Here is a 14,271-nt window from a genome sequence, read left to right as displayed (position 1 = left end):
CAGCAGCAGCTGAGGATTACATAATTTTAAGTCTAGTCTCTCTCTAGGTAGAAAGGAAAGACTGAAAAATGGACTGTTTGGGAATATTTGGAGGTATAGATGAGAGTGGAGTGAGCTATGCAAACACTCTTGACAGGGTAGATCTATATCTTTCCTAAAAGTATGAGAATGCTATTCTGAGAATGGGAGAAATTATCATTACTTAACGGCATATGATATTGTGCACTAACGCCTAATGCGTGGGCAATGGAAGCAGTTGGTATGGTGTCAGGAATACTGTTTTCTCTTGCTGAGAGTGATATGTGATGACTTCAGTGTTCTAGGTAGGAAACATTCCAGAGCCAATGAGAAGACATACTTTGGCTCCACCATGGCAGAGGATGTTTACACAAAACGTGACTCTTTCCCCTGAGAAAAGCATCACACAGTGAGTCAGCCTATCTGGAAAATGATCAAACTGTCAAACCATATAATCAATATGTATTGGTTTTCTGTCTTTAGTACCAGAAAGACAAAATCTGGAAAACTTTTTTTAGTTATAAACAACTTTGTAATTGCTATGCTCAGGACACACCAACCTGAAATTTGTTCCCCCAACACACACACCTTGTTTCCTTCCCAAGGAAGGTATTTTTATCAAAAATACCAAGGAAGGTATTTTTATCAAGTCAATTAATCTGGGAATTTTTTTGCTTGTTGGAAGATCTAAATGTCCCTATCATTCTCCAGTGACACAAAAAGACATCCAGTTTTACTGCGAATGCTCCTACTGACTTCCATCTCTGTCCTTTAATGGACTGATCAGAGTATGATGTCCACCAGCAAATCTTTGTGGACTGCATCTCTCACACTTAAGATGCTAAAAAAAAAAAAAAAAAAAAAAAAAAAAGTCTTGTCTACTGTCTCTGATATTGATTCATTATAGCGATAAGATAGAAAAAAAAATTCAAGGTGCAAAGCCTTACTACGGAATTTAGTTTTTAATAGGAATAAAATAGTTTATGGGTAGAATGGAACCCCATGTCTGAAAATTTATCAGTTGAAATCTCAAACTGTATGTATGGTAGAACCAGAGATCCAGAGGTGAGCAGTAGATCTAGTAAAGAGGTCCTTAAAAGCAATCCAGCAACCTGGAAGCTCCAGGGAGGCTTCCAAAATTCCTACTCCCACCTGTCAGCTCAGGAAACTCACACACACCCACACACACAAACATGACAAAACTTTATTCTAACCCATCTTACTTCAGAAAACTATCTACTTGTGTTCCTCGGTTTTAACAATGAGCTCCCCAAGACTGTGGTGCTGTCTTATTAATTAGTGTATCAGCAGAATTTATTATTGTTACCTGCACAAGGGAGATGCTGAAAATGTTTGTTGAGTGGGATTTCTCTCTCCTATTGACAGAGATGTTAACATCTTCACACAGTTCATAAAAGTCCCCAAAAGTTGCCTGAAGAGAAAGAGGCAGATTTAAACTTCTGCCACAGCCAGAGAAAATTAATGTAAGATTACAGAGATGTCGATGAAACAAGACAACTTCTGCTCTTTATCTCTCTTTCTTCTCCCTCTTTTCAACCCTCCAGAAGTTTCGAGGCAGCCTAGTGCGTGGGAAGATGTGTAGAAACTAGGTAGGAAAATCGGCCTGAATGTTTGTCACCATCTTAGCACTTTCTCCCACTGCAGACTTTGGGTGGGAAACAGATAAAATGAAGGGAAGAAGTTTAACATTATATAAAGCTTGGCATTTTAAGTATTTTACGAGATAGACATTTTAATTACTGAAATGAGATAATTTGTGAGGGAGTAAAAGAAACTCGAAAACTTTTTTTTAACATCTGAGAAAATATGGGACTTGCCTAAGATTTTATCCAAGGTGGTGATGATAATGAAGCAGAAATGTTGACACAGTGGATTTGCAGGGCAGTAGTGGAAAATAATAAAAGTGCTTTATGCATGTACCCCAAAGAATTGTTCATTGTAATGGTTACAACTATTTTTTTATTCAAATTTCTCTGGGTAAATACACACACACACACACACACAGGCACGCTCGTGGGGCTACAAATATGGATGGACATTGAGAAATGCTTACATGAACCTAAAAGATTATTCAAGGGGAAGAAATTGAACTAGTGACTTAACTGAGCAATGTCTCAGAATCACATCAGTTATCAGCCACAGCAAAAAAATAGAGCTGATAAAAGAAACACACAAAGAATGTGTATTAAAAATATTTTTTGGCTGTTCCACTTATATGAGAGAAGCTCTTTAGGAATCTAAACTACACACGTGGGGAATAATAACTCTAGACCAAGGAAGATGTACCAAAAAATAAATAAATAAATAAAAATAAAAAAAGGCATTTGGCAATGTTTAATTTTAAAGTTGTAATTAAATCATCTGTAACAGACAGGAGAAAAATGTGTCTTTACTGCCCTCAAGTGGTTTTAATTTATCACTGCAACATCTCTAACCATTTCAAAACTAAATATTTCAATCAAATTCACATCTTTGAGGCCATTTGACAAAGGAAATCTGTAATAATAATTTTTAATTCTGAAATATTTTCTAAATAATCAAACAATAAAAATTGAATCAGGTAGCTTAGCAGTTGTGTTGAACTATGTCCATTCTATGCAGATTTGCAAAATTGTTGGTTTTGTCTTCTTTTTAAATTTATCTGTAACTTCTTCATGAGCTCTAAATCAGCTAATTGGTGTTTGCGTAGGAAGAGAGTTGGAAGATAACTGACTTTCTAAATTCAGTGTGAAAAATAGTCTCATTTCATACAAATATTTAGAATACATACTTCAACATCTTCTCAGCTCCTTCCCCTTCTATGTCCCAGGAAGCTCACCGTGCTCTACCTGTGCTGCATCTTTGCAGAACTGCCTGATTGGCCCACTATGTTGCTGCCTTGGCTTCTCCCTTACTCTTTCTGTTGCTGCCAACTCCTTGAGTCTCAGCCATGCCCTCGCCCACCTCCCATGGTTTAGGAAGTTGCTTGTAGCTTCTACTCCCGGGGCATTTATTCTTGGCCACAGTAGGACTATTTCAGATCTGCTGATTCTTAGCAGCCTTCTTCTTCAATCCCCCCAAGGAAACACAAGAAATGTCTAGATGTCCTCCTATCACAAAAGAGCCCATGTTCATGCGAGCGATCTGTCTTGGGTCCGAAACCTCCCATTACTCAAAGTTTAGTTGCATCAGAATCTCCTGGAAGGCTTGTTAAAACGCAGGCATCTGGGCCCACTCCGGAGTCTTTAATTCAGTAGTCCTGGGGTGGATTCTAAACGCATGCATTTCTAACAGGTTCCCAAATGATTCTGATGCTGCTTGTCCCAGGACTACCCTTTCTCAACCACTAGCCTAAACCAGTACTTTCTCCGATTGTTCACTTTGAGGTACCCATAAAAAAAGAAAAAAGAAAAGTTGTACCCTACATAGGGGTAAACCTAAGGGGCGGGCCTTTGTTATGGAGAATGCATTGGGTGTATTTTATAAGGTCCTCCCCTCCCTCTGCCAGAGCCACGGGGATCTTTCTTAGATCCCCACCATGAGAATCCAGAGGCAGAAAGCACGACAGTGTTGGGGCATCTCTAAGACTACAGCTCCTGGACCTTCTTGCTCTCAACTAGTCCCTGTTCAGTCACCAACAATTTGTTAAAATCACCATTTCGGTGTGACTCTCTGGATTCAACTGTGTATGATTTTCTTATCGCTACTGTAAAAAGTTGCTCCACATGTGATGTCTTAATACAAATTTATTTTCTTATAGTTCTGGAAGTCAGGTGTTTGAATGGGTCTCACTGGGCTGAAATCAGTGAGTTGGCAGGACTACCTTACTTCTGGATGCTCTATGGGAGAATGTTTTTCCTCATGTTTTTCCACCTTCTAGAGCCCACCTGCATAGGTAGAGCCATTTCTCCATCTTCCAACCTTTAATACAGGGATAAGTACTTTTCATGCTGCCACCTCTATGATCCTCTTCAGCTTCCCTCTTCCACTTTTAAAGCTCTGTGTGATTATACTGGGCACAACAAATAACCTCCCTGTTTCAGTATCAGTTGACTAGCAACCATCATTCTACCCATGACCTTAACTGCCCTTTGCTGTGTAAAGTACTATATCCACAGGTTCCAGAAATTTGGATGTGGGCTTCTCCGGGCAGCCGTTATTCTGCTTACCACCACCTGTCTCTCAAGAATTATCCTACAATCTCAGTTTTCCAATGGGGCTGAAAGTGGTTGCTGATTTTCCTTTTGTTCAATTTTCTCTTATTCTGAAAACAGGAGTGATGATTTCTAAGCTCTTTACATGTCAGAGCTGACACCAGAAGTAGTGAGTACTTTTTCATACTAGCTCAAGAGTTCTTAAGTAGTGGTTACTAAAGCTCTTATATTTTTTTTTGTGTCCAGTGTTAAGACACAGGAGTTTTAAGAGAGAGAAGTTAATCTCTCCATTATAAACACTTTGCTTTAAATTTAAAGAATTTAGAGCAAAGAACTGAATATAAAAGACTTACATTTCACAGAGCGTGTTCATATAGTCTTTTGAAAATAACTAAGACAATTGCAGCAGATTTGAAGAGAATTATAATCAAAAAGCCATGCCTTGTATCACTTGGGGTACATTTTGTCCTTCAATCAAAATGTATATCCTTTTTCAATGAATTATTAGGTCAGTCTGGGGAGGAAAAACTTAGAGCACATTATTCTAGTAAAATTAAAAAATGTCTGTATATCACTTAAACTACTTCCTCACCATAGTCAAAGACTTTGTTTAAATACAACTTTAAAAGCCAAAGCTTTAATATTAACCTGTTAAGAATAGGAAAAAAGTTTTGAACATTACCTCCACGCTGTGATTTCCTAGACATTGTTGCTGAAATATACGTGATGGAGAAGGCAATTGCAAAATGACATACAGGTGTGCTAGATGATTTACTCTGCTCTCATTCCAATATGAAATGCATTATCACATTATTATTATCTATTCATTATTAATTACTAGGATCTAGAATTTAATGATACTTATGTCAACTTATTTCATTTTCTTCTGGAAAAATTCTCAAAATAAAGTCTTCCCTTTCTTGTCTTTTTATAGTATAACCACACAGTTTGCTGGGGACTTAGGAAATGTGACAAGTTGTAAGGCAACAGGCTCTTTACCAGAGTGTATTTCTCATCCTATTATATAAGAAGGTGCAAATTGGCAGCCACAATTAAAATTTGGTCTGCAGACATGTTCTTTTGGGCCATATCTTTTTCAAAAAATTACATTAATCTTCAACATTTAAAAATCAGAAGATTCAAAATTAAAAATTTGGGGTTTACAGCTTTTTTATTGAAAAAAATATTTCCATCAATCAACAGAAAACTGATCTGAGGATAAATTCCCTTCTTGGGGAAGGATCTAAGGAGGCAGAGGATGGCATGCTTCTTCAGTTAGCAGAGTTCCTACAACTTACTATTATATTCCATGCAGTCTATGCATTAATGTCCCCTGTAGTCATTTGAGTTTAAACTCCCTGATGTTTTATTTTGCCACTTTCATCACTGGCTCATATCACTAACATTTAGAAATCTCTTTATAGTGAACATGATGATAGAATTACATAAGAAGGCCTATTCATAGAAATCCCAGTGTTCATAAACAGCTGAATTTGTTAATCAGAGTTTGCAATCATTGGTATGCTCTAAAATTTGTAAACCACAGTGGAAAGGAAGTCTTGTAGACAGATAATATCTGACTCATTTCTTTGTACTATGATTGATTATACTATAAAATGTATTTTGAAAATCCAGTCAGGATTCTTTGGGGTCATGAAACATATAATAATAATAATAATAATAATAATAATAATAGCCATTAAACCTAAATGGCTTTAAAGCTGAAGGCCAGGAAAAAGGATTTGAATCCAGAATCTAGGAGACATTTAAGAAACCAATAGTGAGAACAGCAGGGTTAAAAGGCAGGCAGAGCCGAGCACTCTGGGTTCTCTTCCTCTCACGCTCTCAAAGTGTCTCTGCTCCTTAGTGCATTTCTTACTATGCCTCATTTCATTCATCTTTCTTTCAATTACTTCCTCCTTCCAATTTTAACCTTCACATTTCCACCCTGTGGCCACCCCAGCCCATGACTGTTACCAGCCACCATTGTTTGGTTCTCTGAGAAAAGGTTCTAATTGGTCTAAGTCATCTTTTGAAACCAGCCACAGAAATCACAAGACAATGTTTAGTTTCTGGATTGGTAGCTTTTGGCTAAGAGCATGTCTTGTCCAATCAGTCATAGCCAATGATATGTTAACTTCATCATAATTATCATCATCGTCATCTCTTATCATCACAGACAATATCATTGCTAACATTTATTGGGTGCTTACAATGTTCCAGACACTCTCCTAAACACCCTAGACAAGATTCATATAATCCTAATAACAAATTGAGAGGCAGACACTCTTCTGACTGCATTTTATGGATGAGACAAGTGAGCATGGTTATGCATGCTCAACAGGGACTTGAAAGCAAAGGCAACAGAGGGCAGGATGAGCAGTAAGAGACACGTCTAAAACCAACCATTTTCCCTTTGGGCTTGCAAAACAGGAGGTTCCATAGAGAATTACAGGTAATTCTTTATTGAGAAATTACTAAAACTGTTCTCAATGTGCTTTGCTTACACAGTTGTGCACCTCTCTAAATGTTTTAAAGGCCAATATGGTCAGCATTTGGGAGAGAACAAATCCAGAGCCAGATTTTAAAGTATATAGAACTTTTTCACTCCTATCCCCATGTCCATGCTACCAGATCCCATGGAACTTTTTTTTCTACTCTTTTCCTCTTCCTTCAGTCTCTGCTGCTGCTAGCTCCTCACGGGTGGCCCCATTAGTTCCTTCCGTGAAGATTTAATCTCACTCTCCAATTTAGACAATTTTGTGAACATAGGACCTGATGAGGTTGGGCAGCACCTAGACTGGGGTCATACTTGATTGAAAGTTTGCTGCTTAATCTGTTTTGTGCAGACTTGGTGTCTAAAGGCTCTGTGGTAGATTCTGGGAATAAAGATAGGACCTCCGTTGAGGATCAGTTGTGATATATAAGTCAAAGGGCAGCATGACAGGTGATGTGGATTTATCTAGCTGCTCCAGGAGGGAGGAACTAAATAGTGGAAGTAAGTCAGAATCCAGAAGGAGCTTTTGGAGAGTGAACAAATTTTGTGGGACAAATTTTGTCAAGAGGATATTGTGACAGCTATCTTATAACCACACCTCCTTCAAGGTGTTGTGATTCCATTTGTACACACCACAGACAGATTTCTTGAAGATAGCTAAATGCTGATGGGACTATTGAAAATATCCTGCCATCGAGTGGTCTCAATGGGCCCCCAGTTCTTTCTTCCTCCTTTGCTTGCTTCCATTCTTCCTATAACAAATATTCATTGAGCCTTTACCATGTACCAGGTGCTTTTCAGGTGCTAAGGATCTAGTGGTGAATAGAACGATAATACCTCTTACCTTCGAGATGTTCATGGACCAGAGGTGAAGACAGGCAATAAACAAAAATCCTACTGGGATTTCTGTTGCTAACATTTACGTGACGTATTCTTTGGACATGAGGTCATGCCTGACCAAGGATTTCCCATTAAAACAGAAGTTATCTTCTCTGTAAACCTAGTGGATAAGCATCAAGCATCTCACAACTTTCTACTAAACACCTGTTTTCCCCGTGTTTTTGGATGAATTATGCTTCCTGACCAACTTTTTTTCATATCCTAATCAGCCTTCAGAAAATAATTTAATGTCGGTCATGTGTGCCTTAATATGAATTTAAATCATTAGACCATCTCTCCTACGACCATGGTCATTTTACTTCTCAGTTTGAAAAGTTGAATGAAAGTAGATTTCCCCTATTAAAGAACTTGAAAAGTCAGTATATAAATGAAGTAAATACCAAGGAGAAAGTCTGTCCAAATACTCACCTTCTTTATTGTATGTAAGTCTTGTCTTCATGCAGAGTTTCCTCTGGTTTTAATTAGAAGCAAAAAAGTACCTCACACCTTCTAAAAATGCTCAAGGCTAGTGCATAACTAAGCTATCTTTTCCTAATATTTCCCAAGCTTCAATGTCCTAATTCCAGCTGTTTTCCAGCAGTTCTTTATTAGTACCATGTCGGCTTCCAATAAAGGAAGGACTCGTGTGGCAGCTCCGCAGACCTCTCAGAGAGGAGACAGACAGCTGGAAGTCTGTGAACCATTCTCACTAAGGCAACACTGAGTAGATTGGAAAGGTGTCCAAAATAAACTGAAATAGCTGAAAAGCATGAGCCTGCTATTGCCTCATGCTGAAGTTAGAGCAGAGCACACCTATTTATTTCTGACAGTTTCAGACCTCATTAACCAGCTACCACTTAACAAATTGTGTCAAAAGAGAATCACCCATCAATGTTTTTATTACGTGTGTCCCTATTCTTGAGACTTCTTTATTTTGTATTCTGTGTAGGGTGGAGACAAGCCCTTGCTCTATCCATGGTCAGGAAGGTGTTTCTTGTGTGTTTAAGTCAGACTAAAAAGCGTCTACCTATGTACTAATGGCAACTCGGTCTCTAAAAATAAACTCTATGTCCATTCCTTACAATGCTGGCTTCATTGAGAGTCTATTTTACGTGGTTTTTCCATGCCCAGAAAAAAAGAGGTGTGGTTCTTACTGCAAATGCTTTTGAAAATCTATTTGATGATTTTGTAGGACCCATAAAGCACCCAAGGATTACTCACATATTGCTGGCTTCAGAGTAACTGAAATGATCGCAGTGATTGTTTTTTAACTCCCTGCAGATGTTGGAAAATTACAAGTCTAGTGCTTTGTAAAAATATCACTCTACCTATGCCTGGCTCCTTTATTTCAATGAATAGAATTCTTTAAAAACTTAGAATTGTGCCGTGTCTCATTCCTTTAGGCAATAATTAAGTTTAACTGATTGTGCAAAACTCCAGAAAATTGAAACTAAGTTCTATATTTCATGAGCTTCCATCAAAATAAAACAAGGTGTTTTTCTTTTCTTTCTCTGCTTTTATTGCCCTTTTTTTCCCGTTATATTTTATTAAAGGATGGATAATGATGCTTATTTTGGGAGGCTGGAGAGAAGAGAACAGGGCAAAGTTTTCTTTGTTGTAATGTTTTCTCGTAGAATCAGATTCTGTGAAGCAAGAAGTAATAGAAAAAGTGATACTGCCCACCCTCCGCAGGTTTCCGTTCTCACATTTTATACATGGGAAACCAAAAAGATGAAGTCATGTACAAACTGGCAAATTGATTGGGAAAGAACTGGGGTCTATGTTCTCCAGCCTTCTGCTTCAGTGCTCTTACCACTTAGAACGAATGACGGTGGTAGGGAGACTTATACTAATAAAACAAAAATTTAGTAAATTTCTATAGATCTTTACATGATGTGCATAATTTCATAGCAAAGCCTTTGGAAAGCTTCCATTAAGGAGGAAGAACTGAACCCACCATCTGAAAAAAGGAAAGTGGAGAGGGAGAGGCAAACATATTTTACTTGCAATATTTTGCTGATTATATAACGAAAATTCTGGAAAGGCTAGAAAGGACAGCCAGGACTCTTTGGCAGTTGAGAAATTAAGCTGGCTCCCTGCTAGTGATGTCTAAACCCAAGTAAGCTTATTCACTGGCTCTTCCCAGACCCAGAAAGCAAAACTTACTTTCTCTATTCAAGCCATGTAACTATCAGAGCTTCTCAGTGGAAGTAACCAAAACTAACTCTGCATGAGTTAAATCCAAAAAGGAATTTCTTAAAACAGTTATTGGATACTCACAGAATTTTCAGAAAATCTAGAAAATAAGCAGGAAGCAAGAAACACTGAGCACTGGGAACACAGCTAAAATTACTCCTCAGGAAACAACAGGATGAACATTATGGCCGCAACTGTGGGATGCCAGGCGTTGCCCACGCCAGTTTTGGACATTGCCAGCCACTGACGCCATTGCCAGTGCTGACTCTGGAACAGTTGTCTCTACTATTTGCACCTGGACAAACATCCCCTTTGTGCCTACATCTTTGTGTCACTCCCCCCAGAGCAGACTTACTGGCTGAGAGTGTCTGACTGGTGATATTAATGCGATACACCTTATCTTAGCTTCTTCAAAAGCTGCAAAAGCAAGCACCTGCCATCTCTACTTTTTCTGGACATCAAGAATAATGAGTAATTCCTCACCCCATTCTTTGTCCAACAAGGAATAAGGTGTAGGCAGCCAACATTACCAATGATGCCAGCTTAACACTATCCAGAACAAATCGTGTCTATATTATTCTGTTAGGAGGGGGAAAAAATGGCCATTATTCAACAACATGTATATAACAAACAGTTAAAATGATATGAGAAAGAGCTGCATGACAAATGAATGTATAACAAAGAGTTCTCCCTCCACCCCCAAAATCTAAACCAAGCTTTACGACTACCTTAGCTGCATTACCTTGAACAGGTCTCTTCATATTTCTGATCATGTCTCATCATCTTATAAATGAGGGAGTTGGACAAAGTGATAGTAATGTTCCTTCCTCCTGTAAGAATTCCTAACTGAAACATGAGAGAATCAAAGGAGGGTGGGTGGCTTAATCTTGTGGCCTTGTGAACCAGATCTCAATTGGAAGAAGCAATCATGCGGTGGAAAGCAGGTTTGCACAGACAAACAAAAATAAAAAGCAAGCTTAATTGTTTAAAAAAAATTTCATCACCTGTGCTCTGGTCCAAAAAAGGAAAAGATTTTAAAGACATTCCTCTCAGGAGATTAAATTTTTCTGTCACTAGTTAGAAGGCAGGAAATCATATTCTGGAAAGTCAATTGGAGAAGCCAATCTGGATTTCTTGGAAAGAATTTGTTCTGGTAAAGCAAAGTGGGTACAAGAGCAGTTAAACCAGGACTGGATCTGTTTCTGCATCATCGGTACCATTACTGTTGTCATTCCATTGATATCTTTGGCATCATCTGGAAGGCTTTGATTTCTAATACCTAACTTGCTAGCTACTTCCTATAACACGATGCTTTCTGTTTTTAACCCCCAAAAGCTCTGAAGATGAGACAAAATAACACTTTTTTGAAAAAAGATTAAATATCCAGAAGTTACTTTCAGAGAAACTAATCATGTATTACAGAGTGCCTGGTGATGACATAATATTGGAAGGGTTTCTTTTTTAATCTTTCTCATATCTTATCTCTATTCATCTTTCATTGTTTACTATAGGAGTCCTGTGACTCTCATGAGAACCCAGGTCCAGGAGTTGTGTGTGATTATATTTTTATAGAAAGAACATGATTTTGGAGACCGTACTCCAATTTCATTTTCGCTCCAAATCCTGAAATCCTGAGCAGAATTTGCTTCAAAACACAACTTATTGTGGGTAAAACGAAGTGAGAAAAATGAAGTCAGCCATTAGTAACAATCCTTTCTACTCAATTCTTTACATAAGTAACCAAACTCAAAGTTACTGAGGGATCTTTTATTATTAAGGAGCAAGGGGAATAATTTTTACATCTCTGTAGTATTTATGGAGCTGACTTCTGGACAATGGTGTGTTTTGTAAACAATCTTTGGATAGCGTTCTACTTTTAATTTTCTGAGGAAAACTCTCCTCCTTATCATCAAAGTATATTTCACTACAACTCTTATTTTCCTCAAATGTGAAATTTACAAACTGGAGCAATCAATACACACAAGCTCATATGATGTGCCCAAGATCATGCATTAGTATTTTTATAATCAATTTTGATAGACTACATATAAAAATCAGCTTCATAGAAGAAATCCTGGAAAATGGCAGCATAAATTAGAAAATGTATGTAGAGAATGATTTATAGACATACTAACATTAAAACATTTGAAAAGATTGTAAACCAACTTGAAGTATAAACACTCTGTAGACCTCTTTATATCCTCCTCTGTAACTTCTCATGCTAACTGTTCTTAATTAAAGGTGATGAGAAAAGTATGACTATCAGAAAGTCAACAAATAACATGGATTGGTGAGGATGTGGAGAAAAGAGAACACTTGTGCACTGTTGGTGGTGTAGCCACTATAGAAAAAACAGTATGGAGATTCCTCAAAAAATTAAAAACAGAAGTACCATATGACCCAGAGATTCCACTTCTGGGTATTTATCCAAAAAAAATGAGAACACTAATTTTAAAAGATATATGCACCCCTATGCTCATTGCAGCATTATTTACAATAGCCAAGACATGGAAACAACCTATGTGTCCATCGATAGATGAATAGATAAAGAAGATGTGATAGATAGATAGATAGATAGATAGATAGATAGATAGATAGATAGATGATAGATAGATGATAGAATATTATGCAGCAATGAAAAATAAAGAAATCTTGCCATTTGTGACACTAGGGATGGATCTAGAGGGTATTTATGCTGAGTAAAGTAAGGCAGAGAAAGACAAATACTACATAGTTTCACCTATATGCGGAATCTAAAAACAAAATAAAACAAACAAAACAAAAACAGACTCATAGTAACAGAGTCCAAAAGGATGATTATCAGAAGAGAGGGGAAGGGGAATATAGCCAATAATATTGTGATGTTTACATGGTGACAGATGATTGCTAGAATTAGTGAAATGATCAAATCGTAAAGGTATAAAAATGTCAAATCACTATATTGTATGCCTAAAAGTAATATAACCAATAGAAGATTATATACCAACTACACTTAAATTGACAAATAAATAAATACATACATAAATAAAATAAAGAAAAAAGTATGTATCATCAGTAATATGCTCATTTTTGAGATAAAAAAGCTAAACAGCTTCAAATAATTTTTGAGAAAATTGACTATGCTTTCTCAATCATTAGTCATAGGAAAAGGGGAATAAGAACACTAGAATTATTTAAACAGTACTTTATATTCAAACATTTTAATTAAAAATTTATTGAATATTTAAAGCCGAAGAAGTTAAGTAGTTGGCAATCTAAGCTCTAGGCAACCAAAATTTTGTTATAATATTTTATATACCTGTCAAATTATAGGTAAAAGCTGTGGTTTCTTTTTCTGTTTTTTTTTTTTTCTCTATTAATTTTTGGCATTTAGACTAGATTAGCTAATTATTGGGTGTGGCTGTCTCTAGCTTGAGCTTTTCTCTTCAGAAATCAATATTTATTTAATAATTTTTTTTTATAAAGACAAACTATCTGTTTTTTTTGTTTTTTTTTTGTTTTTTTCAGGGTGGTCCTAGTACTTTCCAGTTGTAAAATAAAATCAGCTGAGATTCAAGAAGTTCACGTGAGTTAAGGTTAAACAGAAAATTTTGGGTCCTTTAAAATTGAAACTCAGACTGGTCAGAGCCTGTAATCATCTTCTTTTCTCCTAAACACAGGGCCATTTTATTTTGGAGCATGATCTCTATTGAATCTATGAGTCACTCCAAAGGAAGCCTTAATATGAATTTTTATTTCTTCCTATCAAAACTCAAAGGGGAGTCATTAGTTCCTCAATTGCTACTCCCCATACAGTATTATATATTCTAAATCAAGATTAAGAAGATGAATGAATTTAGCCTGACAAGATGGCCTTTGCAAATGAAGCCAATTCATCTGTGCTAAGTTGAAGAATATATTATTGTAATATATTAAGCCAGCTTTTTTCAATTATTTAAGATACCCCTTTAATTAGAAAAACATAAAGTTCAACTTTAAAACATTTTGCTTAAAATATTCCAGTTCATCTTTAGAAAAGGCAAAGAGAACATAAGATTATCGTCCTTCATTTTATAGAAGAAAGTGATAATAATCTTTTACTGACCTATTATCCACACAAAATAAAGCCTTGAAGAAAAGATTAGAATTTAGACAATTTTGGCATCTAAGGTAAGTTTAGAAAAATAGGAAAACCACATTAAAACAGAAAGAAAAGTTTTAAAAAGCTAAAAACAGACCAGATGTTGACCTCTGGATGTCAATGGCAACAAGAGAAAACAACACATGTGGATTCAATGTTCTTTTCTCAGACAGAATCTCAGAAAAACATATTCTTTGAGAGATTCAACCAATTATGTTTCACTGTAAACCACTGTCTGACACACCCTACCACATTTCTGTGCCTGGAAAAATAAGAGGGATGGAGGTGACTAGGCCTAAAAGATAGGTCCAAACTTCAAAGAGATGAGTCAGAAAATTGCCAGTGATTGAAATAAATAAAAGCCCATACTTCATGGATTTAACTCACACCACATTTTCATCGGCCTG

The sequence above is a fragment of the Pteropus medius genome, unplaced genomic scaffold (assembly GCF_902729225.1).
Source record: "Pteropus medius unplaced genomic scaffold, Ma_sr-lr_union100, whole genome shotgun sequence".
Taxonomy (NCBI): domain Eukaryota; kingdom Metazoa; phylum Chordata; class Mammalia; order Chiroptera; family Pteropodidae; genus Pteropus; species Pteropus medius.
Note: the sequence above shows the minus strand (reverse complement) of the source record.